At 40.8% G+C, this 9,654-nt stretch overlaps 1 protein-coding gene across 2 annotated transcripts in view; it reads left to right on the top strand.

Annotated features, from left to right (window-relative positions):
- Positions 1–210: 210 nt before the first annotated feature.
- Positions 211–9,654, top strand: part of BRINP3 (BMP/retinoic acid inducible neural specific 3) — a 345,467-nt gene continuing 336,023 nt past the window's right edge. The window contains exon 1 of one of the 2 annotated variants that reach the window (XM_019500320.2): positions 211–885. The gene's annotated coding sequence lies outside the window, so the exon portion shown is untranslated. Of the gene's footprint in view, positions 886–3,797; positions 4,269–9,654 lie in introns of those variants that run through there. The other variant, XM_019500321.2, reaches the window with a different exon arrangement.

The raw sequence follows: 9,654 nt of genomic DNA, 5'->3' as shown, positions 1-9,654 counted from the left end.
CCCGGCTCCGGGGTTTGCAAAGGACCAGCCGCCCTGCACAGCTGCTCCCCGCTCCCCTGCCTGGCTCCAGCCGCTTGCACGCACCCCTCCGGCTCCCAGGGCAAATCACTGAAGATTTAGGCAAGGGTTGGATAAGGTGGGCGCCCCCCTCTCCATTCCTTACCTCTTGGCCCTTGCTCCTCCTCCTCCCTTACCTTTCTCCCAGTCGGTGTCCATGCGGGGAGGCTCAGAGGAAAGCCAGTGCAAGGCACCGAGTTAATAGGAAGTCCTAATAATCACGAAGCACACAACCCCCGGGATCCCTCCAGCAGCAGGCTGGGAAGACGAGTGCAGCGGCTCTGAGGCTGTCCCCCTCTTGAATTCTCATTGGATCCTCCCCGGCTCCCTAAATCATTCCTGCCGCTATATCTATCAGGATGACTAGAGCCTCTCTCCCTACTTCTCCCTGGATCTGCACCAGCTCCTTTGATTTCTGGGTGCAGCTTTCTCTGAGCTCCTTCCTTCCAGCCTGGGCTTGGCAGAGCCCTTCTCCTATCTGAGGTCTCGCAGTTTGTTATTATTGACCACTTCTGCTCAAGGAGCACCCCTCCCAGGGCTCCCCCTCCATCTTCTCCTGACAGTTTTGTTTCCTGCCCCCTCCTCCCTCTTCTTTGGGGCTTGGTGGTTCTCTTGCTCTCTCTCTCACACAGACACACACAGAGGCAGGCGCTGGGTCTAAGTGGCTTGTTATCCTTGGTGCTGTGCCACAAGGAACTGCTGATTATTTGCAAAGTCCCAGCACCATGCAGGTCCCTCCTGTAGCTTGGAGCTGAAGATCATGGACTGTCCCTTTGGATTCGGGCTGCGTTTTGCTCACAGTCACCTCGCTTCCTGAGCATTCAGTGGGTGAGTAAGTTTCTTCCCCATGCATGTTCCTTTCTCACCCAATTGATCCTAAAAAAACTGTAATATTTAGGCATCGGCATTTCAGATTCCTCTCTCTCCCTAAAGCAGAAGCATTATCAGGCATCAGTCCTGCTTGACCACATCTATTAATATGTTAGTCACAGCCATAGGCACTAAGTTACAACCTACCCCACAATTACTCCCACAGCCCTTTTACATCGGGCTGCTTATTCATCAATTTCACCTGCTGCAGCTCGTGCCTCATTAACCCTTTCCTCAACCCAACACACGCACACACTCGCGCACACAATCACCCCCCCCCCCCCGGTATGTAGGTATAGTTACTCTCATACACACACACACACACACACACACACACACACCAGTATGTAGGTATAGTCTCATATAACCACACACGCACACCCCGGTACTTGGGTATAGTCACACACACACACACCCCCACACACCCAGGTACGTAGGTATAGTTTCTCTCTCTCTCTCACACACACACACCCCGGTATGTAGGCACAGTCCACCCTCTCCTCTCCATCCACGTAGGAAACTGGTCCTCAGCAGTAGTACTCAGGAGGCTACCGGGAGGGCTGGGAAAGTTCCTTCTCCTTATCCCTGGAACAACCTTGTTCGGGTTTATTCTGAATCGCTCCAACGAAAAGGGGGGAGATTTCCCAGTGCGATCAAATATACCCTGTGGCTTTTCAAGGCAGGACTTCCAGGTGATGGCTGAAATCTAGAGCTGTGCAAAGCAGGGGGAGCTTGGATAGACTGTCCCCCCTCCTGGCTGAGTGGCACTCGCAGGGGACACTGGCATCCTAATTGTCTGTTGTAATTCTAGCCAGCGATCCTGGTCGAAACACCCTGTGTACACGTCTCTATCGGATCACAGCTTCCGATTCCCTTCTCCCCCATATCTATATTTTACAGCAGCTCCGGAGCCAGATGCCTCCTTAATAAAACACACATTTATTTGCATGCCATGTTCATAATTTAAAACCCGGTTTTGATCAGCTGAGGACATTTGCTTGCATGGGGGGGAAGCGGGGAGAGAAGAAGCAGTAGCCAGAAATAAGAATAATGATAAAATGACAGGTACCTTAAGGATGCCATTTGTGGAGTTACTTCTAACATGGATCTATCTTGAATTAGACACAGAGATCCACCCACACCCTATAGCGGAAGGTAGGGAGGGGGGATGATAGTCAGCACAAGAAGGTATTAATGAAATCCCATTGATGTGATGGGTGCTGTGTATGTGCACTGTAGGATCTGCATCTCTATCACAGACGCACACAAATCACAGGAAGGCACTCACGGTGTGTGAGCAGGTAGATACGCCAGTGAGAGACTCCCCGTTTGGCTTTCTTGCCTGGTGGATGAGAGGAGCTAAAAGATCAATTATCTTTTCAATACCTGCCCCTGAGCCCCTTCCACCTCCAGATGTTTTATCATCTGGGGAAGGGAGAAGTTAGAAAGCCCCTCAGGTCCTGAGATCCAGTTGAGACCATTCATCTTTCAGCTTCTTGTAACCAGGCTGACTCCCAACTCTTCCTCCTGGTAATACCTGTGTGCCTTTCCCCTTTAGTCTCCCCTCCAGATTTTCTCACTGCCACCAGGACTGACCATCCCCCTTCCCGGTTCACAAAGGGCTCCTATAATTAATCAAATCCCTACCGGGGCTGCTGAATTACGCTCCCTCTGCTGCTGGTGCTGCTGGGATTCTCCACCACCACCAAGCAGGTTACTGGGAAGAAACTTTCAGGGCAGTCAGATCCTTCCCCCCCGCATCCCAGAATATCTAGGTAAGTGCATTTCAGGGGCTCTATCTTGGGGGGGGGAAGCTTAAACCCAGCATCTGGAGCAGTTGTTTGCAGGAAGCAAAGAGCGACTCCCGTGAGCATCAGCTACAGGGTGGTAGTTAAATGGAAACAATTTATATTCCCATCTGTGGAATATTTTCCAGGGTTAATGACACTCTGATCCCTCAGTGCCAAAAGAGGGCTGGGGGGAGCTGGTTGGACATAGCACCAGGAATTGACTACTAGGAAATGATCCTATGAATCAGAGTCCTTTAGTCATTGTGATGGATGGTGCAGGCTCCTCGGAGAGAAAAAATTGACAGTTTGAACCATGTGGCTTTTTCATACTGGCCTGAAAATGGAAAAAAAAATAAGGCTTTGCTTACAAACACGAAGTAAATTAAGGCAATTAATGTTCTCTTAATGGGCATTTGCAACCAGTAAGCATGAGGCATGCTTAATAGAGAGGATTCCCATTAGCCTTAATGCTTCATTTCTAGCCTTCAACAGTTCTAACGAGAGGAAACCCAATACTCACTGCTTCATCGGGAGCAATGACTCAGAAAATCTGAAGGCTATTCAGCACCCTGACATTTTTGCTTTTAAAAAAAAAAATGTTTTCAAAGGAATCAATAAAATCAACTCCCCAAAGCAGAATGATCTCCAGCTTAGACCCAGAGGAGACTATATAGTAGCTTCCTGATACTGGCTTTGGTGGCAAAGATCATCATGAATCATTATCATCATCACTGCCATCATCATTCTCCCCTCCCCTCTCCATTCTGGACTCTGGTCCTGCTCCAGATCTTTAAAATGATTTAAAATGTTTCCACTGGGAAAGGTAGACAGAAAGATAGAGGCCTTGCAGGGGGAGCTACTTGGCTTTTATAAATATGCTTCACTAGCAAATATCTGATCCTTAGCATTCATCTGAATTCTACTCAGGTCTTCAAAGTTTTTTTGTTTTTCATCTGAGGGGTGGAAGTGAAGGGATGTCAAGGAGGGCAGGGGGCAGAGTTATGGGAGTGTCTGTCTTCCACCAGCAGAAGGAGGGGTTTCTTGAGTGGAGTGAGTTGCTTTTGCAGCCAGGCGGTGGCAGAATCGTGTAGTCTCAGATGGTTGGGGTCCTCTTCCTCTGAGTCTCTCACCTTAGAGGTCGCCTTGCTTTGCTCAGTCTGAGGAGCACAGTGACCTGCTGCCTGTATCATCTTGCCTTTCAGTTTAAGGAGAGTGAAAAATTATCCAAGGGATTTGTTGCCTGCTCTCCCACCCCAGCAGATGAGGATGTGTCCACCTGTGTAAGCTTGCCAAGTCTACATGCAGCTGGGAGAGGTTTAGGGTTGACCAGAAAGGGTTAATCAGAGGTTGCAGGCTGTTCTCAGCATGAGTCCTGTGTGCACCTCATAGCTATACTAGCCAATCATAGACAACAGAGGTATGAACTATATGTAGCATGGTGGAAAAAGCAAGGTATAGAAAATAGGGTGTAAATTGTCACAGCATACTGGAAGACAGGACTCTTGCCTACTGAGCTCTGTGCTACTTAAAGACCATCATGTATTGAAGCAGGTAAGGGCTTTGTTACCAGCAATCTATAATGTGTCTAATTCCTGTGCGTTTTCCATGTGCATTTCACTAAGTGTTAAATTGCATCCTGCAGTGAATTGCTCCATCACAAACTATTCCAAACCATTTTGATTCAGTTTGATTGCACCATAAAATTGTTACTTTTTTTTCTCTCCTCCTTTTAGAAGAGAGTAACCTGTTATAATTCAATACTGTATTTTCCTTAAGATTATATTAGTTTTAAATGTTAATGATTTCTTTTAGAGTCAAAGGAAGCAATATGTGAAGTGTATGTGTGTAGTAAGAAATTCATGACTCTGGCATAAAAATATAATGCATGTGACGAACAAAAAAATGTTCTGCGTGTGGCACTAGCTGCCACAGACCCTTACTAAATAAAGCCCAATTTGAGGCAGACTTGCAATAAAAGATATCTTTTGTACAGACAGAGTTAATTAGGGATGCAGAACTATGTAGCTGGTTCACAAGTTTGAGAGGAGAAACCATAATACATGATTTCCTAGAAACTCCTATGACTTAAAAAAAACCTGGCAGAACAATGTTATTTAAAAAAAAATAACCCAGATAATATGTATTTTTATAAAGAGTGACATTGACACACAGGCATATATAGACAAAGCTGAACTGGTCCTGTTTACATGTATAGTACAAGCAGTAACTTGAACAGAACAACCTCTGTATCTATTAGAGTTTAGGGAATGCTGCCAATGCTCAAATTCAAATTGTAGCACACTCTTCTTTTTTAATAAAAAAGTGCTGTTATAGCTGTGTAATATGGTAGGAAGAGACCTTGTCCTGAGAATAGAAATGTTGAAATTATATCTCCATGAATGTAGTGGATGCAGCTGTAGTCTTAGATTCTGTTGCAGTGCTTTCTGTTTAAAAGATATCGTGGTTTCATGAAAGAGTAAGTTCCAAATTCTGCCATGAACCATTTTCTCTCTGCATTATATACATTGGCTGAGCAGAAAAAAATATTCTATGCTATTTGCAGTAGCTTGATAACCACCTACATTGAGGAGAGCTAAGTCCTGCAACATATGCTTAGTTCTATATAGTTGCTGTGTTTTGCGATGTTCAGTCCTGAAATGCTGGAGCACTGAGAGTGAACGTTAACTAGGAAACAAGCAGCTGAACATTTTACAGATCTCACTGCAGAAGGCAGCATTTGTACAACAAATAAATAAACTCAGTAACTTGAGAATCTTAAAGCAATGTAATCACTGTCCATTTTTTTAAAAATTTCTACTGCTGTGTAGTGTAAGTCCTACTGAGAATAATTAATTACCTCAACTCACTAGTTGTTTATGCCACCCTGAGTTTGAAAAGTTATACCTTTATTTATGTAAGTGTACTGACTTTCCATTTCTCTCAAAATTCAAAAGCCACATGATGATTTATGGGACTAAAATAGTTGATTTCATTTGGATTACTTTTAAATCAAGTTATCAAATCTGACTTTGATCAGTTTGGACAGCATCTTGTTTTGTGAATTCAAAACATACACATGCTTTTTTATTTTATTTTTTTGCCAAGCAGTTTATTTCCTCTGTAGTTTAAAACATCTAGATGGAAAATGAGAAAATCACGAATGATATCCATTAACTTCTTAATTTTCATTTAGGGGGTAAAAGTGGGGGAGGGGGAAGTCTGAGCTTTTAGAAAATAGTTTTTGGAAATAATATTATTTCTACAATCAGTGTAACCTATGCACCCTATTCCAACTCCCCCAAAGACTCATCATTCTAAAACTGTGAAATAAACACCAGTTTTTCAAATCCCTGGTAACCTTTTTCTGAGAGAGAAACCTCCAGAACTACAATTTGACAGTTGTTTCTGAAATATGTTTTCAAGGTGATCTCAGTAGGAATGAGTAGCCCACGTGATTCTTAAAATGAACAACTTTATGAAAATGACATTTCACTTTTTCTAATCCTATGCCTTTCTGTTGGTATGAGACTGTATCCCTTTACAATTTGCAACAAGGTTTACTCTGATGGCACTTAACTCTCACAACTCAATATGCCTGCTCCAAAGGCCAGGCCTGGTCTTAAGCAATTAATGGAGATGGGGAATTTTGCTATTGACTTCAATGAGAACAGGATCAATAATCAAGAGAATAATTTGGAATGAGAAATGGACTTTACTTTTAAAAAGCCTTAGTAACACCGTGAAATTACATGTTGTATACACACTGATTTCAGAGGACTAAGCTGGGATAAACAGCATTAAGACAGAAGAGAAGTGAAGACTTTTGGGTGTATCTTATCATTCATGTACTTTTAGGTCACATTGTCCAAATAATCTCTTATTCAAATGATCATATATCCATTTATAACCTAATGTATTAGAAGACTCATTTTCAAACATGCGGAGAACCCATAATATCCACTGAGCTGCACATGTTCAGCACTCATGATGATCTAGCCAGAGGTGCTGGAAATTACAATGTAATTTAAATAATTTTTTAACCTTCAAACGAATCGCGTGTATGTATATAGACACGCACGCGCGTGCGCACATATGGTTGCATAGCTATATATGTGTATGTGTTTGGTGATTGTTTTGTACACACATAGTACTTTGTTCCATGAACGGGGCAATACCATGCCACCAGCTTTTATGAAGAACTGTCCCATTGAAATGAGAGGACAGTTCTACTTCAGTCTTTTGGCACAATACAACCTACTGTCAGAAAGAATCATGGATATTCCTAGGAAAAAACAAAGCTTTTTGTGTTTAACTAATGCACCTTTCACAAAGAACACAGATATTTCCATCTTCAAAGGAAAATTGACCAGCCGATACACACTGCTAGCTAAATTAAGATTATTAAACTGTAGTGGTTTCTCTTATAATGAGGTGAGATCCCATGGCTCTTCAGTCAGGTACCTTTGCTATTGCAATCACATTAATGGCGATTAGAAAGTGCTGCACATTTGCAGTAACACCTTCGCTGCCAGATTTACGAACTGCTTGGTTAATAAAAGAAACCATTTCTAAGATATTTGTTGTACACAGCCAACAAAGCACTAAACTCCACTATTATTTAGTCCACTGTTAAATAACATTGCACTTCTATTGTTCATCAGTAAAAAGAATTCTTCTAAATCCCAATCGCTTAAGGATAATTTATATCTTAATTTAAAACCATTATGTATAAACCTGTGCGTACTAGCAACAATACCTGGATTAACAACAGGTATATGCTTTCTCCAAATGCAAATACAGAAATCTTAAACTAATTCCATGATTGATATCTCTTGTTTTCCAGACCATATCTTTGTTTTTAAGCAACTATACACTCATATTTTTTTTAAATGCTATAAATTCTTCATACTGGTATTACCATTTGAAATGGAAGGCCACAAGAAAATGTTTTCTTTGCTTTTTTCATATTAAATAGGTTTACTATTCCCCAGATGTTTTGTTTGTATAAAAACACAGTATAGTTCTTGTTTGATTCATAATTTGAGGTGTTTCATTTTTATTTTCAAATTAAATTTGCTGACCTTTGGTCAGAAATAATCTAGAATATTCAAAGATGTTGCATTCCGTGACCATAAAAAGATGGATCAGCAGGTCATACATCTATTTAACCACAAAACAGATTCAATACGAAAACAAGATGTGTCTTATCGTTTCATCAGTGTGCTTTCACTCTGACCTATGGGCTCACTTGAAAGGCTGATGCTGAAAGTGGCTTCCTTTACTCAATGGCAGTTTATAGAGGTTTAATACTTTGCTTGATCAAACTTCTTACTCCTTAGTAGCTGTCTCTAGCATTGACACTTCTAATAAGGCTGCCAGCCCATGTAAATGTTGCTGTTGGTCACAAGCAGATGAACTGAGACCACTAACATATTTCTAATGTAGCTGTTAGATAATAATTATTTTTTTTGACTACTGCCTGAGGATATCATTTAGATCCAGTTGCATAAAAAATTTGTGTCCCATGAACCACCCTTTGAAACATCCAGTTAAGTGTAAATCAGGTTGTCACATATTAAATAAGGCAATAGTGGATCGTTTCATCTCTGCAGTTATGAATAGGTCATAAAATTCCTCAAGGACATTTTGCTTGTTTGTTTTCTGGAAAAAAGAAATATGAGAGAAATTTGTGATGGTCTGCATACAAAACCTCCTCTTCCATTTAAATGGGGAACTTTACTTATTGAAACTAAGGTTTAAACTCTTATTTCAACATTGGAAAGATAAGAAACTTTTGGGCATTGTCTCTATTTTTGCACTTCTAAATCAAAACTTTTTATTAGTTACAGCATAATACAGATGATATATATATTTTTAATTAACACAGATTTAGAGCCATCACATAAATACATAATGAAGTTTAAACAATGTTGTTTGGGTTAACTCAATATTGTTAAAACAATGTTATTACTAATTTTCTTGTCGTCTTGATATTTCCAGGCAAGACTCTTTCAGAGAGAGAGATTTGTTCAAGATTGTTTAAATAAACCACCAAATAAATTATCATTTCCCAGAGAAATTAGTAGGCCAAACTCATATTTAGGACCAAGGCTTCTTAACAGCCTAGACTAGCTATCCAGTCCTGGTGACATAATTAATATCTCTACCATTCAAGCATTCTGGACCATCATCCTGAGACACTGTACATTGTTTAGTCAACCATAAAGTCCACACTCCTAGACCAATAAAAATTAATAACTCTAACCTGAACATTTAAGAAGATTTAGGTATTATTCATATACCAGTTATAGACATAAAAACCTCTTTACATCAATAGTCCTCCAAAAACAATATAAACTTTTTTGGGGGGTGAGGAACAAACTTATTATTACCAAAATATTACCTACATCTGGTGCAACCCTTTTCATGAATAGCATTCAACATAATTTACAAGGTAAGTAGATGACATGGGCACTGTTCTCTATATAGAGAAATTGAGACAGAGAATTACAGAGACTTTTGCAACATCAGAAAAAGTCACAAATGGCACCCAGACATAGAGGTGACGTGAATCCCAGGGCAATTATGTAGACCACATAACATGGACTATATGAGAAAGGGCCAGGAGTCACATGACTCTGGACCAGCAAAATGCTCTGACCCAAGGTCTGTTCAATCAACTAGCAATTATTCTTGGATGAAAGGATCTAACATTTACCTCTGTTTGATACTGCTATTTTTAGAACGATCTTCTTTTATTAATAACCAATTATTTTAACATAATATAACCAGAGTAGGAAAAAAATACACCTCATTAATATGGATACTGGAGCAGATGATTTCTGGCTGACTATGGATCCTTATCAGAAATGTTGAGTTTATCTTGCTTTGCTTGGAAGTGAAACCTGCAAGACAAAGTTTTTGACAAGGTGTCATC

This window comes from Alligator mississippiensis, chromosome 5 (assembly GCF_030867095.1).
Source record: "Alligator mississippiensis isolate rAllMis1 chromosome 5, rAllMis1, whole genome shotgun sequence".
In the NCBI taxonomy this organism is placed as follows: Eukaryota; Metazoa; Chordata; order Crocodylia; family Alligatoridae; genus Alligator; species Alligator mississippiensis.
This window is presented reverse-complemented; position numbering and strand designations above follow the sequence as displayed.